Source organism: Myotis brandtii, unplaced genomic scaffold (assembly GCF_000412655.1).
Source record: "Myotis brandtii unplaced genomic scaffold, ASM41265v1 scaffold2, whole genome shotgun sequence".
In the NCBI taxonomy this organism is placed as follows: domain Eukaryota; kingdom Metazoa; phylum Chordata; class Mammalia; order Chiroptera; family Vespertilionidae; genus Myotis; species Myotis brandtii.
The window spans coordinates 204296-220227 of record NW_005357451.1 but is presented as its reverse complement, the minus strand read 5'-3'; the positions used below and the strand labels follow the sequence as shown (position 1 = coordinate 220227).

General features: G+C 37.0%; 1 protein-coding gene across 3 annotated transcripts in view; it reads right to left on the bottom strand.

Moving 5' to 3' along the window:
- APOOL (apolipoprotein O-like) overlaps positions 1-15932 on the bottom strand; it is a 106163-nt gene that overhangs the window by 83034 nt on the left and 7197 nt on the right. The window contains exon 2 of one of the 3 annotated variants that reach the window (XM_005865256.2): positions 3137-3196. The exons of the other annotated variants lie outside the window; for them this stretch is intronic. The gene's annotated coding sequence lies outside the window, so the exon portion shown is untranslated. The remainder of the gene's footprint in view (positions 1-3136; positions 3197-15932) is intronic. 3 annotated transcript variants of the gene reach the window in all.

Genomic DNA, 15932 nt, shown 5'->3' with positions numbered 1-15932 from the left:
GATGTTTACTTTGAATTTATATTAGTTCACACAAACACTCCATCCATGCTTTTGTTCCAGCCCTCCCGTCCAGTTTAAGAACCCATTGTGGCCCTCGAGTCAAAAAGTTTGCCCACCCCTGGTCTATTCAGATCCTTTGCCAATTTTTTAATTGGTTTGTTTATCTTTTTGGTGTTGAGTAGTATAAGTCCTTTATATATGTATTTTGGAAATTAACCCATTATTAGATGTATCAGCAAATATGATCTCCCATTATAGTGGATTAGCATTTCATTTGGTTGATGGTTTCTTTTGCTGTACAGAAGCTAGAAATCCAGGTGCCCTCTTAATGGGCCAATGCACAAATTTTCATTTGTAGCAACTCACCCTGGGCTCCAGGACAGAAAGGGCAGAGTGGACTAGAGTCCTGTGAGGAGAGACTCGGTTTTGTGACTTTGGGACTTTGGGGAGAGAGGTGGAGAGACAGCCAACAGAGTCCCTGTGCTGAGTCCCTCTTCCACACCACAGATGCCATCTTTCTTGGGTTGACCACTTCCTTCCATGTGGCATCAGCCTGGGAGAGTGCAATAGTCCCAGCCTCACAACTCCCAATAACCAAACCCTGCTGAATTCATGCACCTCGGAGCAGTCAGTTACCTGGGCCCCTGGTGTAGAGATCCAGAAGGACTCAGGGGGTATCAGAAACTGAGTAGTGTGACTCCAGGCAGGAGTCATTGCCTCCACTCCTTGCAAGCCTGACTGGCATCACCCACCACAATAGATTCACTAGCCCCACCCTCTCAAATCCAAAGGTCCAGTCCTACCTAGCAAAGGCTCTCAAGGAGGTTCTGCCAGAATCAGGAACAGACTGAGTTGTGTGGGTTTAGGATAGGGACATTTCCCCCTCACATACCTAACCAGCACCACTGCTCCTGTGCAGATATTTCCCTTCACATGGCCAAATTTTAGTCTGTCTAGAGTTGATGAATTTTGCTGGCAACACCCTGACAACTCCTAAAGACGCTGGAAGTTACAGCTGGCCTTGGTTTACCCTGGGACTTTTGTAGGGAGGACTCAGGTCCAGCACAGGCACCAAGTTTGAACCTGTGTCATTCTGGTGAACACAAATCGCCCCTACCTGGTGACTCACTGAGAACCCACCTCATACAATTGGCATACAGCCAGAGGCTCATTCAGGGCCTAAGCCTAACAGATCACTGTGTTGCTAAAGAGCTATTCTGATACTCATAGAAGCTGATTGAAGTCTCCTGCTGTTTCCCAGGTTAGCGGTGCCAAAGAGCTATTCCAGGTGCATATGGCAGGGCTTCTACCTAGGGCAGTGGTTCTCAACCTTCTTTAAATACAGTTCCTCATGTTGTGAACCAACCATAAAATTATTTTCGTTGCTACTTCATAACTGTAATGTTGCTACTGTTATGAATCATAATGTAAATATCTGATATGCAGGACGGTCTTAGGCTACCCCTGTGAAAGGGTTGTTCAACCGCCAAAGGGGTCGCGACCCACAGGTTGAGAACCGCTGACCTAGGGGATAATCAAAACAAGCCTCAAACACTGGCAACACCCTACTGCTGCAAGGGCCTATACTTTTAATTTGGAACAGACTGTTGTCAGCAACAACAGAACTATCAGCTAGCAAACAGGGGAAATTAACAATTTGGTATGATACCAAGAGCCAGAATTTTATTGAAGAGTTCACAGGAAGAGACAAAAAGAGCCCTGCTAAAACCACAGTCATCCCCAGGGGTCCAGTATGCTGGACACATACCTAAAGGAGGCACTGCCTGAAGAGTGATTGGAGAGAAAAATATTGAGCCTTGAGTCCCTGCCTGAATACAAAGCAAACTCCTAAACCCCCTGAATTGTGAAAACAGTCTTTAAGTCGCAAACAGGCTAACTGGTAAACAGTAAAACCCTCAGCAGTTTGAGGTGCTTAAGTAAAACTTCTGACCAACCTGGCCAATCATTAAGTAATGCTGACACAAAGGGCATCCTCTAGGAATCTAGGCTTAACTATAAAAATAGAAAAAGTACCTGGGCAGGGACAGCTGAGATGGGGGCTGGGGAAATCGAAATCACAAAGTCAATCCAGAAAAGCCACTAAACAAATAAATGAGTAAACAAGCAACAACAATAAAAAGCACCCTCCCTGAGGGGGTAGAAACCCGAGTTGCTATATTACTTAAAATGTACAGATTACAACAATAAAAAACAAACTATAAAACCTGAAAAGAAACAGGAAAAAAAACAGAAATAGATTATTTTTTCCATTCAAAGGGGGGAGAAGACTAGAGACTGTCTTACAGTGAACCCAGATGATGGACATAGCACCGACAATCTTAAAAGCAGCTATTCTAAATATATTGAGAAAACCACAGGAAACCATTTTGAAGGACTTAAAAGGAGGTATGGTAACCTCACAAAAGAGAGAACAATAGTGAAGATATGGAAATTACTTTGTAAAATAGACCCAAAAATCAAAAAGGCATTCTGGAATTGAGAAGTACTATAGCTGATTAAAAAAAAATCACTAGGGTGGCTCAACAGTGGATCTGAGAAGGCAAAAGAAAGAATCAGTGAACTTTAAGATAGATCAATAAGGTTATGTTATCTTAAGAACAGAGAGAAAGACAAATGAACTAAAAATTAACATAGCCTCAGAGAAATATAGGTCAGCATTAAGTGCACAAACATGAATGATGAGAATATCAGAAAGAGATGAGAAAGAAAAAATGTTCAAAAACTATACATAAAATAAAAAAATACTTCCTAAATTTGATGAAAACTACAAATATAAGACATTCAATGAACTTTAAGATAAGCAAAAAGATATCTAAACCCAGACACATTGCACTCAAAATGTTCATAAAAAAAAAGACAAAGGGAGAATCTTGAAAACAGCAAGAGAAAAATGACTCATCACATAAAGGAAACCCCACAAGATAAACATCTGACTTCTAATCAGAAATAAATAAGTCAGAAGGCATTGGGATGACATATTCCATGTGCTGCAAGGGAAAAAAACAACAACCAAGAAATCCTATATGTGGGAAAAGTATCTTTTAAAAAATGAAAGCAAAATAAAGACATACTCAGATCAATAAAAGCTGAAATAATGTATTGTTAATGTACCTACCTTATAAGAAATACTAAAGGAAGATCTTCAGACTGAAAGCAAGTGACATCCGACAGAACACTGAAGCCACAGTGGAAAAAGAAAAGAGCAAGAGTAAAGGTAATGATGTAGGTAATTATAAAAGGCAATATAATTACATATTTCTTCTTTCTTCTTTTAATTAATTTTAAAAGAAACAACATCTAGAAAATAGTATTGGTGGGTGTACAACATATATCAATTTAATATATTTGACAATAAAAACACAAGGGAGGGGTAGAATAAAGATACATTAAAGAAATGATACCAGATGGTAACTTGAATCCACAGGAAAAAATGATGAGAATCAAAACAGTTACATTAGAAGATATGTGTGTGGAGAGTACATGTCTGTGTATATATGTGTGTATATAGACACACTCAAACACACATACTCTATACAAAATATTTGTGTTCTTTTAGCTACTTAAAAGACATTAGATAATATAAAACAAAAAAGGTGGGAAAAGAAAGGGAAGGAGCAGAGCTCTAAAAAAGTAAAATTTCTATATCTCACAGGCATTAAGTTAGTACAAATGTGGAGTAGAGTCTGATAAATTAAAATGTATGTTGTATGCCCTAGAGCAACCACACATAAAATAATTTAAAATTATAGATGAGTCATCGAAAGATTAAAATTGACCCTAGTCAGCATGGCTCATGACTGTTGACCTGCTCACCAAAGGGTTGCGGGCTTGATTCTGGTCAAGGGCATGTACCTTGGCTGCAGACTTGATTCCCAGCCCTGGTAAGGGTGCATGCAGGAGGCAACCAATAGATGTGTCTCACATCCATGTTTCTCTCCCCCTCCCCACCTCCTTTTCACTCTCTCTGAAAAATCAATGGAAAAATATCCTCAGGCGATGATTAAAAAAAAATATTAAAATCGCACACCATAATATATCCACTGAATATAATAAAAGGCATTAAAGGGGAAATAAAATAACAAAAAAAGACAAGGCATAGAAAATAAAAGCAAAATAGAAAACATATATAAAACTAAATCCAATCACAGCAATAATTACACTAAATCAGGGTGGGTTAAACAATTCAATCCAAAGGCAAAGAATGTCAGACTTTATTTTTAAAAAGTTCAACCATATGCTGTCCAAATAAAACATAAATATACATGCACCTAACAACAGAGCCACAGAATATCTGAAACAAAACTGACAGAACTGAAGAGAAAAAATAGACAATTCAATAATCATAGAAAGTTCAATACCTCATTCAATAATGGATACAAATAGGCAGAAAATCAACAAGAAAACAGAAGACTTGAACAAGAGTATAAACTAAGTAGATCTAAAAGACTTCCATTACACACTACACCCAACAATAGTAGAATATACCTTCTCATCAGTGTATATGGAACATTCTCCAGGATAGACCACATTTTAGGCCACAGGACAGATCTCAAAAGATTTGAAACTGTACAAAAAAAGTATGTTCTTTGACCACACCAGAAGTAAATCAGATATGATGAACAAAAAGGTCTGGGAAATACACAAGTATTTGAAGAGTAATAAAAAAAAACACTTCTAAGTAACCACAGGTCAAAGGAAAAAGAGCCACAAGAAAATTTAGAATATACTTTGAGTTGAATGAAAAAAAAAGACATCAAAACTTATGAATGCAACAAAAGCAGTTCTGAGAGGGAAGTTTATAAATATCTGTAAATGTTATAATAAAAAAATCTCAAATCAATAATCTCATAACTTGATTTTGGAAAATAGAAATGCAAACTCAAATCCAAAGCAAGCAGAAGGAAAGAAATAATAAAGATTAGAATGAAAATAAATGAAACAAATAAAAGAAAGTCAATCCAGAAAATCAACACACCCAAAAGTCACTTCTTTAAAATGACCAACAAAACTGACAAAACATTGATTCTGTAACCAAGAAGAAAAATGAAAAAAAAAAGGTGGGATTACTAAAATCAATAATGAAAGGGAGAACATCACATATTGGCTTTATAGAAATAAAAAGCATTGTAAGTTAATACTGTGAACAAGGGTGTGGGGAAGTACAGGACTTGGTTGGAATGTCTGTAAGGAGGATTCTCCGAAAGTTCGGGGGCTTCTGGGGAGACCTTGCCGAAGGCTGTAGCCCCTAGCCTTGACTTTTCCAAATAAGTCTGATCCCCCGGGTGTTTTGCTAGAATATCTATGTTTAGTCTTTAAAGACCTGACCTTGTAGAAGCATATACTTTCTCAAGAATACTTAGCCTGATAATTGTATCTAAAGGTTAATTTTAGTTCAAGCTGTTGTGACAATAAAAGCCTAAGAAGGCAGGCAAACAGACTGCTTTTCACTTCTAAAGTAAAACAGTCCCTTAGCCCTCTCTTTCGCAGAAATTTATGTCAAAGCAGTCTGTTCATCCGTTGCTCAGGGTCTGCTGGACAGCCCCTGCACAATGGTACAACAAATTAGATAACTCAGCTGAAATGGAGAAATTTCTAGAAAGACACAAATTACAAAAGGACTCAAGAATAAATGGAGCCGAAACCGGTTTGGCTCAGTGGATAGAGCGTCCGCCTGCGGATTGAAAGGTCCCAGGTTCGATTCCGGTCAAGGGCATGTACCTGGGTTGCAGGCACATCCCCAGTAGGAGATGTGCAGGAGGCAGCTGATCGATGTTTCTCTCTCATCGATGTTTCTAACTCTCTGTATCTCTCCCTTCCTCTCTGTAAAAAATCAATAAAATATATTTTAAAAAAATAAAAATAAAAATAAAAAAAGAATAAATGGAAATTCTGAATATACCTGTATAACCTGTATAGATATTATCTTTCCACAAGGAAAGCCCAGGTTCAAAGTAAATTCTACCAAAAGCTTAAAGAAGAATTATCACCAACCTTTCAAAAATTTTCCAAAAAATAGCAGAGCAGAAAATACCCACTCATTCTATGAGGCCAGTATTTTCTGGCACCAAAGCCAGACAAAGACATCACAAGAAATCTATACACCAATATTTCTTGTGAATATAGAAACTTAATATAGGTGTATAAAAAGTGCATTTGACCAAGAATGCAAGATTAGTCCAATATATGTAAATTAATTGATATATCACATTAATAAAATAATGAACAAAAACACATCACTAGCTCAATAAACAAAGAAAAATCCTTTGACAAATACTCTTCCATTATTAAAAAAACACCAAAACTTAATTAAGTAGGAATAGAAAAGAGCTTCCTTAACCTGATAAAGGGGAGCTACAAAAATCCCACAGCTAACATACTTCATGGTGAAAGGCTGAAAGCTATCCCGTTATGATCAAGAACATGAACAAAATATCTGTTGTTACTATTTTGAATCAATATTGTACTGTAAGTTCTAGCCATGGTAATTAGACAAGAAAAAGAAATAAAAGGCATGTAGATTAGAAAGGAAGAAGTAAAACTCTTTATTTACAGACGGAATAATCTCTCATAATCTTATATATGTAGAAAATCCTAAGGAATATACACATATATACATGTACATGTGTGTACTCAATTATTAGGACTAATCAACTTAGCAAGATTGCAAGATACACAGGATACAGATCAACACACAAAAATATATTTTATTTGTATATGCCTGCAATGAATAACGTGAAAATGAAATTACAAAAATGACTTCATTTACAATATTATTAAAAAGAATAAAACACTTACGAATAATTTTTACAAAATAAATGTAAGACTTTTAAACTGAAAACTACAAAATATTGTTGAAAAAAAGACATACACATGGAAAGACATCCCATGTTCATAAATTTTAAGACTCAGTTGTGTCAAGATAGCAATAATCCCCAAATTGACCTAAAGATTCAAGGCAACCACTATCAAAATCCCACGTGCTTTTTTTGTAAAAATTGACAAGCTAATTCTAATATGCATATGAAAATACATGCAACCTAGAAAAATCAAATAAATTTTGAAAAAGAGCAAAATTGAAGGACTCATACTTTCCCATTTCAAACTTACTAAAAAGCTACAATAATAAAGACTGTGATATTGTCATAAAGATAGACATATAGTTCAATGGAATAAAACTGATAGTCCCAAAGTAAGCCCTTAAATTTAGGGTCAACTGGTTTTTTTTACAAAGATGTTAAGACAATTCAATGGGTGTATGAATAGTCCTTTAAGCAAAAGTTCATAAGCTAAAGTATAAAAGTATTCTCTATCTAATACCACATACAAAAACAACTCAAAATTGATCATAGACCTAAATATAAGACCTAAACCTATAAAACTTAGAAGAAAACATAGATGTAGGTCTTTGTGACTTTGGTTTAGGCAATGGTTTCTTACATATTACACCTAAAAACACAAGCAACCTAAGAATACAAAGATAAATTCAACTTCATCAAAATTAAAAACTTTCCCACTTCAAAGGGCACTATCAAGAAAGTAAAATGATAACCCACAGAATAGAAGAAAATATTTGCAAATCATATATCTGATGAAGGTCTAGTATCCAGAATATATATTTTAAATCTTACAAGTTAATAAAAAGGCAAATAACCTGTTTTTAAAATGAGCTAAAGATGTGAATACACAATTCTTCAAAAAAGATATAAAAATTTCCAATAAGCACATGAAAAAATGCTTGCCATCACTTGTCATTAGGGAAATGGGAATCAAAACCACACTGACATACCATTTACCAATACACACAGAATGGCTATAATAAAAATTATAGACAGTGAGAAGTACTTGTAGGATGTGGAAAAATTAGAACCCTCATACATTGCTGGAGGGAATGCAAAATGGTTCAGGCACTTTGAAAAATAATCTGGCAGTTCTTTAAAAAGGTAAAAAATAGAGTTACCTTATGACCCAAAAATCCCACTTCCAGATCTCTATCCAAGAAAAATGAAAACAATGTCCACATAAAAATGTCCATAGCAGCATTACTGATAATATTCAAAAACAACCCTAATGTCCATTAAATGGCAAATGTATTAACAAAATGTGGTGTATCCATACAATAAAATATTACTCATCAATGAAAATGAAGTACTGATACATACTCCACCAGCCCTAGACAAACAATCTTTTTTTCTGTCTCTATGTATTGTCTATTATGGACATTTTATGTAGATAGAGTCTTGCATTTTGTTGCCTTTCCTGTCATCATTTATTTAGCACAATGTTTTCAAAATTCATCCATGGTGTAGTATGTGGTGTCAGTTGTTACTTCACCTCTTTCATATATGATTTTATTTGTTTGGGTGGTCTCTGTTTCTTGATGAGTCTGGCTAAAGCTTCATCAATCTTGTTTATCTTTTCAAAGAACTAGTTCTTGGATGCACTCTTTTATATTTTTTTTAGTCTCCATGTCATTTATTTCCTCTCTGATCTTTATTATTTCTTTCCACTTACTCTGGGCTTTTCTTGTTGTTCTCTTTCTAATTCTTTTAGTTGTAGTGTGAGATAGTTTATTAGAGCTTTTTCTTGTTTTTGGAAGTAGGCCTGTAATGCTATGAATTTCCATCTCAGGGCAGTTTTTGCTGTGTCCCATGATTCATTTTCAAAATATTGATTGCATTCCTTTAATCACCAACGGTAGGCATTTTAATGTGTTTAATAATTATCTCTTTGAGTCTTTACAAAATGCATATTGTAGTAATGTATACACATATTTTTAAATTTTTTACATATCTCAGTTTCTTAGTTTTTCACAAAGTAAATGGTGTATTGTTATTTTGCTTATCTTTTTCATAAAACGTGCCTTTATATTGGTCTGTGTTCCTATGTATATACATAACCCATTTTTTCTACTTGCTATATAAGACTACATGATATACATTAATATTTCACCTATCCACTGTCAGCAATGGACAACTATATTGCTTCCAATTCCCCACCACCATAAATAATACTGCAATAAACATCCTTGTATAAGTGCCCTTATGCACTTGTATATCTTTTTTATATACCCTCAGGGACAGAATTACCAGGCCATAGAGTAAGTGTATATACTTAATTTCACTAAATATATAAGATTGATCTCCATAATAGTGTACCAATCATCTTTCCTACCAGTATAATGGGGGTGCTTATATTCCCATATCCTCGCCAACATTAGGATTTCACCATCATTCCATCTTTTTCAACTTACTAAAGTGTTATCTCATTGTTTTAATATGCAATTATCTGATAATTATTGTGAGCATCTCTTCGTGCCAATGTTTTCACCATCTCCTGCACATTATAGGCATTAAAATGTTTTTTCAATGTGTAAAAGAATAAGAATATAAGAAAGAATAAAGTATGCACAAGGCTTGTTAATTGTTTGGATATGGGGGATACTTTATGATCCCAAGATTAGATATTGATGTTCTTAAGTGAAATAGGGAACACAAAAGAAAAATCAAATTTGATAAAGATAAAGAAATCTTTGAACATGTTGAATTTGATATACCTAAAGATACCAAGTAGGGATTTGGAAATATGAATGCACTAGTGGCCCAGTGCACAGATTCATGCACATTGAAAGGAAATTAATTAGAAGAAAGATTTGTGCGGTAATTACATTACTGCAAAAATTACAAGTCAAAATAGTATACATAATATAGTATTATAAAATTAAAATATTTTAATTTCGCTATTCGCCCTTTCTCTATAATAGAAGTGTCAGGGATGAAAGAAAATTAGTAAAATGTATATGAAAATAATATAGAGCTTTATATGTATCGCACATGTGCAAGTCAATGTTTATTTTTCAGTGCTCATCATAGGTACCGGCCAGTCAGCTGGCCAGCCAGGCAGATGGATGGACAGTTGGTCACTTAGCCTTTTATATATATAGATGAGGTGAACTATGGAGCCAGGCTGAGGAGGGTTGTTGAGGTAGTAGTTAGCCTAGTGATAGGAGAAGCTCCTGGTGAGTTTCAGAATGACTGAGCGAAAAGATTTAAAAAAACCAACAAAAAACCAGGCCAAATCTACATTAATTGTGTAACTTATGCCCCACTCAGTGTCATTGTCTTCAAGACCCCTCACTGGACAGAGCCATTTTTAAAATTATGAATTCATTTTGATATTTCCATTTTCATCATTCCTAAGGATAACCAAAAAAAAAAAAAAAAACACACCAAAAAACAGAAGGATGGTTTAATAGCTCCATTGGAAGCTATAAGACAATAAAGCCAAACTTTAAACAATCTAAGGAAAAATTTGTCTTCATATATTGCTGGGGTCTTATCCGCAGCTGCAAGGGTTCAGGAATCTGGAAAAGGGCTGCAATGTAAATTAAATAAACTAGACATGAAATATAAATTTAGGAGGCATGGGGGAGTCAGGGGAGGCTCCACTTTCTAGTGAAGTGGACTCTCTGACTGTCCAGACCCATGGCTTTTTATTTGCTGGGAAACACATTGGCCCTTTAAGAATGCAAACAGGTAAGGTTTGATAAATAGGAAAAGATTTTCATTAGTCAACAGAGCCAAATATCAACAGTACAATGATTGAAATTTCTTTTGAGAGCCAAATTTTTTAAACTTAAACTATATAGGTAGGTACATTGTTATTAACTTAATTAGGGTACTCCTAAGGCTTAGGAAGAGCCACACTCAAGGGGCCAAAGAGCCGCATGTGGCTCGCGAGCCACAGTTTGTCGACCACGGGCTTAGAGTAATAATATCCATTAAGTCTATATAACAAACAGATGGTCTCATTCAGGAGAGATTATAGGAATGGGTCACATCCCCCCCACAAATGTTCGAATTATATTAAGCAACTTTCATGGTCCTTCACAGATTGCTACTTACATTGGTTGTCTTAAAGTGTTTTTTTTTTTATTATCAAGGAACCAATTTCCAAATTTAAATTGCAAGAACTTTAATAAGTTAGATTTTAATAGCAACTCTAAAAATATTCCAGCATTTTTTCAACAACTTCATTACATACTTCTGGAAAGTATTAAAAAAAAAAAGACAGACCATGAACCCCAGAAATATCCATCCACTGCCTTGCCCCTTCTAAGAGGCCTCAGAGCACCTGCCAATTACAATGCCCTCTTCTATGATTCCTAACATATGCTTTGAACTAAGGGGCTGATGCACTGGCCAAAACTGACTGGAATAGGAATTGGTACTTGAGCCAAAGGCAGCTAACTCCAGTCTGTCTTATAAAGTGGCTTGATGTGCAATTTCTGTAGTAATTAGTGACTAGCCAACCAATTAGATCCTCTCTTTAGGAAAGTCTGGATGTGAAGCACATGGCTTAATAGAAGCGGAACAGTTCCAGTATCCTTTTACTAAAACAGCACTTAAGATTAACTTGAATATTCCTCAGTTCTTCATCACCTGGAAAAGCCTAATACTCTGTTCTCTATAACTGTATAAAAACCACACATACTCCTCCCCCAATTGGTGGTTCTCAAACCTAGCAACACATCAGAATCACCTGCTGGGCTTTTAAAACAGTAGAATGCCCCATCTAAGGTGGAGCTAAGGCATCAGTACTTTTTTAAAAAAAAATCTTTATTGTTGAAAGTATTACAGATGTCCCCATCTTTCCCCATTGACCCCTTCTAGTCCATGTCCACCCACATCAGTACCTTTTAAAGCTCCCCAAGATAATCCTAAAGCACAGGTAGGATTAGGAAATATTGACTTATAGTGTGCGCGATACTAGAGAACCTTGGGATTCATGAAAGCAAATTTTTATTTCCATATTCAATGAGGGTCATTTTCATTTTATGGCATAAAGCAACATCATGGAACCATACCAAACATGGTTAAATAGGCTAAGAGTTTCAAAACAACTTTCAAAGTTACACTGAAATTAAGATGTTCAACAATGCTGACAGAAAACCAAAAAACAAAAACAAAAAACAAAAAACTGATTTTGCTGGTAATAATCACCAGTTTTTCCAAGTACAAACTTCACTTTGTTAGGTTCCAACTATTTTCTGGTATCAGTCACATTAAAAAAAAAAAGAGGAAAGAGCTGCCCTAGCCAGTTTGGTTCAATGGATAGAGCATTGGTAAAGAGTCCCAGGTTTGATTCCGGTCAAGGGCACGTACCTTGGTTGCAGGATCAATTCCTGGCCCTGGTCAGGGTGCATGCAGAAGGCAACCAATTGATGTGTCCCTCTCACATCGATGTTTCTCTGTGTGTCCCTCTCCCTTCCTTCTACTCTCTCTAAAAATCAATGGAAAAATATCCTCAGGTGAGGATTAACAAAAAAAAGAGGAAAGAGCCAAGGACTACAGTTGACACAAAGAAATATATAGCTGGTATTATCAAGAATTTTGAAACCTTAAAACTTTCGATGGCATGTGCCTTCCCATCCCCACCATCCTTGGCCCAAACCCCAAAACATAGTCCCAGAGTCATAAATCATCTCCTGTATTCTAATTCCTACAAAACTCTGTATTTTCTCTCCAAATTTCCTGATACTTCTCAAAACTCCAAAAGCCATTCCATGTGCCTACTCTCCCTTCTCCTTGCCTTAAATGAAGCATGACTGTCTCCTGGGGTCACTGCTTCCCTTGTAACCCTCAAGTGGAGGCTATTTCATGTGTCTCAGGGATAGAAGGTAGAGTTTGTCTTCTTGATTTCCAATGCTGCTTCTAAGCCATTACTTCTCCATCTTTACATAAAAACCTCTGTCCTTATTAGTGAGAAAATGGAACAACTGGAGCCTTCATGAATGGGAATGTAAGTTGATATAACCACTTTTGAAAACTATATGGCAATATATACCAAAGCTGCACAACCTGGTGTCCCCACTCCTAGGTATATACTCAAAAGAAATGTACACTTACATGTACCACAAAGACATGTACAATAATGTTCATAGGAGTACTATTTGTAATAGTTCAAAACTGAAAATAATTCTAATGTCCATCAATAGCAGACTCGATAAATAAATCATGTTATATTATGCTCTGGAATATCACACGGGAATAATGAATGGACTAGTGTTACATGCATAATCTCAGAAGCATAATACCTATTGGGTGAAAGAAGCCAGACATAAGAAAGTAAATAAGGCATAATCTCATTTATATGAAGGCCAAAAATAGGCAGAATTAATCTATGGTGGAGGCTAATTCTGTGGGGGAAGAAAGTGGAGTACTTATGGGCTGCTGGTAATGTTCTATTTATTTTTTAATTTGGGTGCTTGTTGAACAAGTATGATCATTTTTGTGAAAATTAACCAAGCTACTTATGACTTGTGTACTTTATTATATGTATGATATATTACAATAAAAAGTTTACATAAAGGAATGAAATTCTGCTCCTTTGAAACTCATACCATCCATCTATTCATCATTAGCACTATCATCTGCCTACCTCCTGGTCACTTCATCGCAATTAAAGATTAAGGATCCTAGTGAAACTCTTAGTCTATACTCCAAATCCTGCCATAATTCTAAGTGACTTTAATGTCCATGTGGTCAAACCATCCAAATACCTTACTTCATTGTTCTTTGACCTCACCTCCATAGACCTTTATATGCTACCTACTCCATGAGAACATGCTGAATTTACCATTACTCAGAACATGTTATAGCTCAAACCATAAACTCAACTAGCTTTTCTCTGAATAGAACCTCCTGTTACAACTTTGATTTCCTCACTGCTCTACACTTTTGTTTTTAATCTTCACCCAAGGATATGTTTTTATTTAGAGACAAAGGAAGGGGGAGAGAGTGAGAGTGAGAGAGAAACATCGATGTGAGAAAGAAACATCCATCAGTTGCTTCTTGTACATGCCCCAACCGGGGATGGAACCCACAACCTTTTTGGTGTATGGGAAGATGCTCCAACCAACTGAGCCACCTGATCAGGGCTCTAATCCTATTTTTTGAGCTAATAAAATTATGTACCTTAAAAAATGTTTGAAAGAATTAAATGAGGGATCCAAAATGGCAGCCGACAGGATGGCAGTGAGCAAGATAATGGCTGTCGGGGACTGGCGGACCAGGCTCCCCTGGCCAGGCAGCCTCCACTGCCGCTGAAATCTCTCCCAGGGTGGCCAGCTCTTCCATCTTGAAGGGGTGAGCAGCTGTGATTGGAAGCCCAGCCTTACCTTCACCCGGGGAAACCTCGGGTACCACCCAGGACCCTACAGCCACAATGTTCAGGGACCAACTGCCTCAGCTGCGAACCCACGAACACCAAGACTCCAGCCTCCCTGGCCACAGGTGCCTAAAAAGTTTGTTCAGGGGGAGACAAGGTGGAGGCTGAATAGGCGGACAGATCCTGCACCTTCTCACAGAATAGAAGAAACACCTGAATCAAATAACATACACCCGGAATTGGCAAATTAAACACAGTTGGTGAGGCAATCCGTAGACAGAAAGGTTAGAGAGCACCTGGAGAGAGGTGGGATAGGGGATCTGTGCTAGAGGAAGAAACACACGCAACCAGGACTAGAGTCTCAGAGGGAGACTGTGCCCCACCAAATCCGTGTCCCTTGGGGTCAGTGTAGCCCTCGAATGTGGAAGGGGGTCCACAGGGCTGCTGGTAGTGGGGGGGACTCTAGAGCTAAGCCCACAGCCATGGGAGACTACACTCAGAAAGGCAGCCTGAAGTTCTATACTGGCCGCGCAGTGCCGGGGGGAGAAAGATGCGAGGCAGCATGGGTGCTCTGTCTTTATAACTTCCTTACTTCTACTTGCTAAATGCAATAAATAGGATCTTTCAATTAAAAACACTCACCGAGACTGCAGGGGAAGGTGGTTTTGGTGGAAACTGGGGAGCAGAATAGGGAGAAATGAGCAGGAAGCCAGCTCTGGAACAGTCCGTCCCTCCAACTCTGAACAGACATTTTTCTCCTGAAGACCAGGTTCCTCCTAGCAGCGCAGCCCCACCCAGTCTAAAGTACAGAAGGGAAAGGAAGATTCTAAATATCACCAGGGAGCCCTGGGGGACTGGGTTGAGAGGCCAGTTGGTCCAGGAAACTAATACAGCAACACCACCACCTAGAGGCCATGTCAGGAATAGATGCTTGTGTAAATATGACTGAGAGGAGGCAGAAAAACAAAGTGGGCAAATTGATCCCACCTGATTGAAACCAAGATTGTGGCATATGACACACAGGAGCGGTTGATCACTGAGAACTTCAACACTGCTGACTACCTGACAGGAAACTGAGACTTGGCAGGCAGAACAGTAGAGAAGGGTCTTAAACCAGCCCCCATGGGACACTGAAGCTCCGCTGAAGGGAACGAACTTCACTACTTCACTTTTTTATTTTTTATCTTCTGCATTCTATTTTTATATTCATTTTTATCATTATTTTACTCTATCTCATTTTTTTCCTTTATGCCAACTTTCTTCCTCACTTTTTGCTTTTTCATCCTGTTTCTCTTCTCCCGTTCCTGCTTTAGTTGTTCTCTATCCTTTCTTCTTACTCCCTGTTAAAAATTGATCTTCTTTATCTGCTTTACTGATGCATTACTATTAAAGTAGTCTCTCTTGGCCTCCTCATATATTTAATTTCCTCTCCCCTGCTCCAAATCCATGTACACTTCTCTTTTCTCATTCTTCACTAGTTAAATTTTTGTTTCTTTCTTCCTTTTTTCTTTCTTTCATTTTTCTTGTTGTTGTTTGTTTAAATGTTTGTTGTTTTGTTGTTGTTTTTTATGATATGATTTTTGTTTTTCCTCTCCTTGCTTGTTCTTTTCTTCTACTAATAGCTTAATTAGTTTCAATCACCAACTCAGGCCTATCTCCTCTCTATTCTCCTGTTCCAAAAATAGATGAATACAAAGATAGGTTATAAATTTTCTTTTATATATGTATTTTTTTCATATATATAT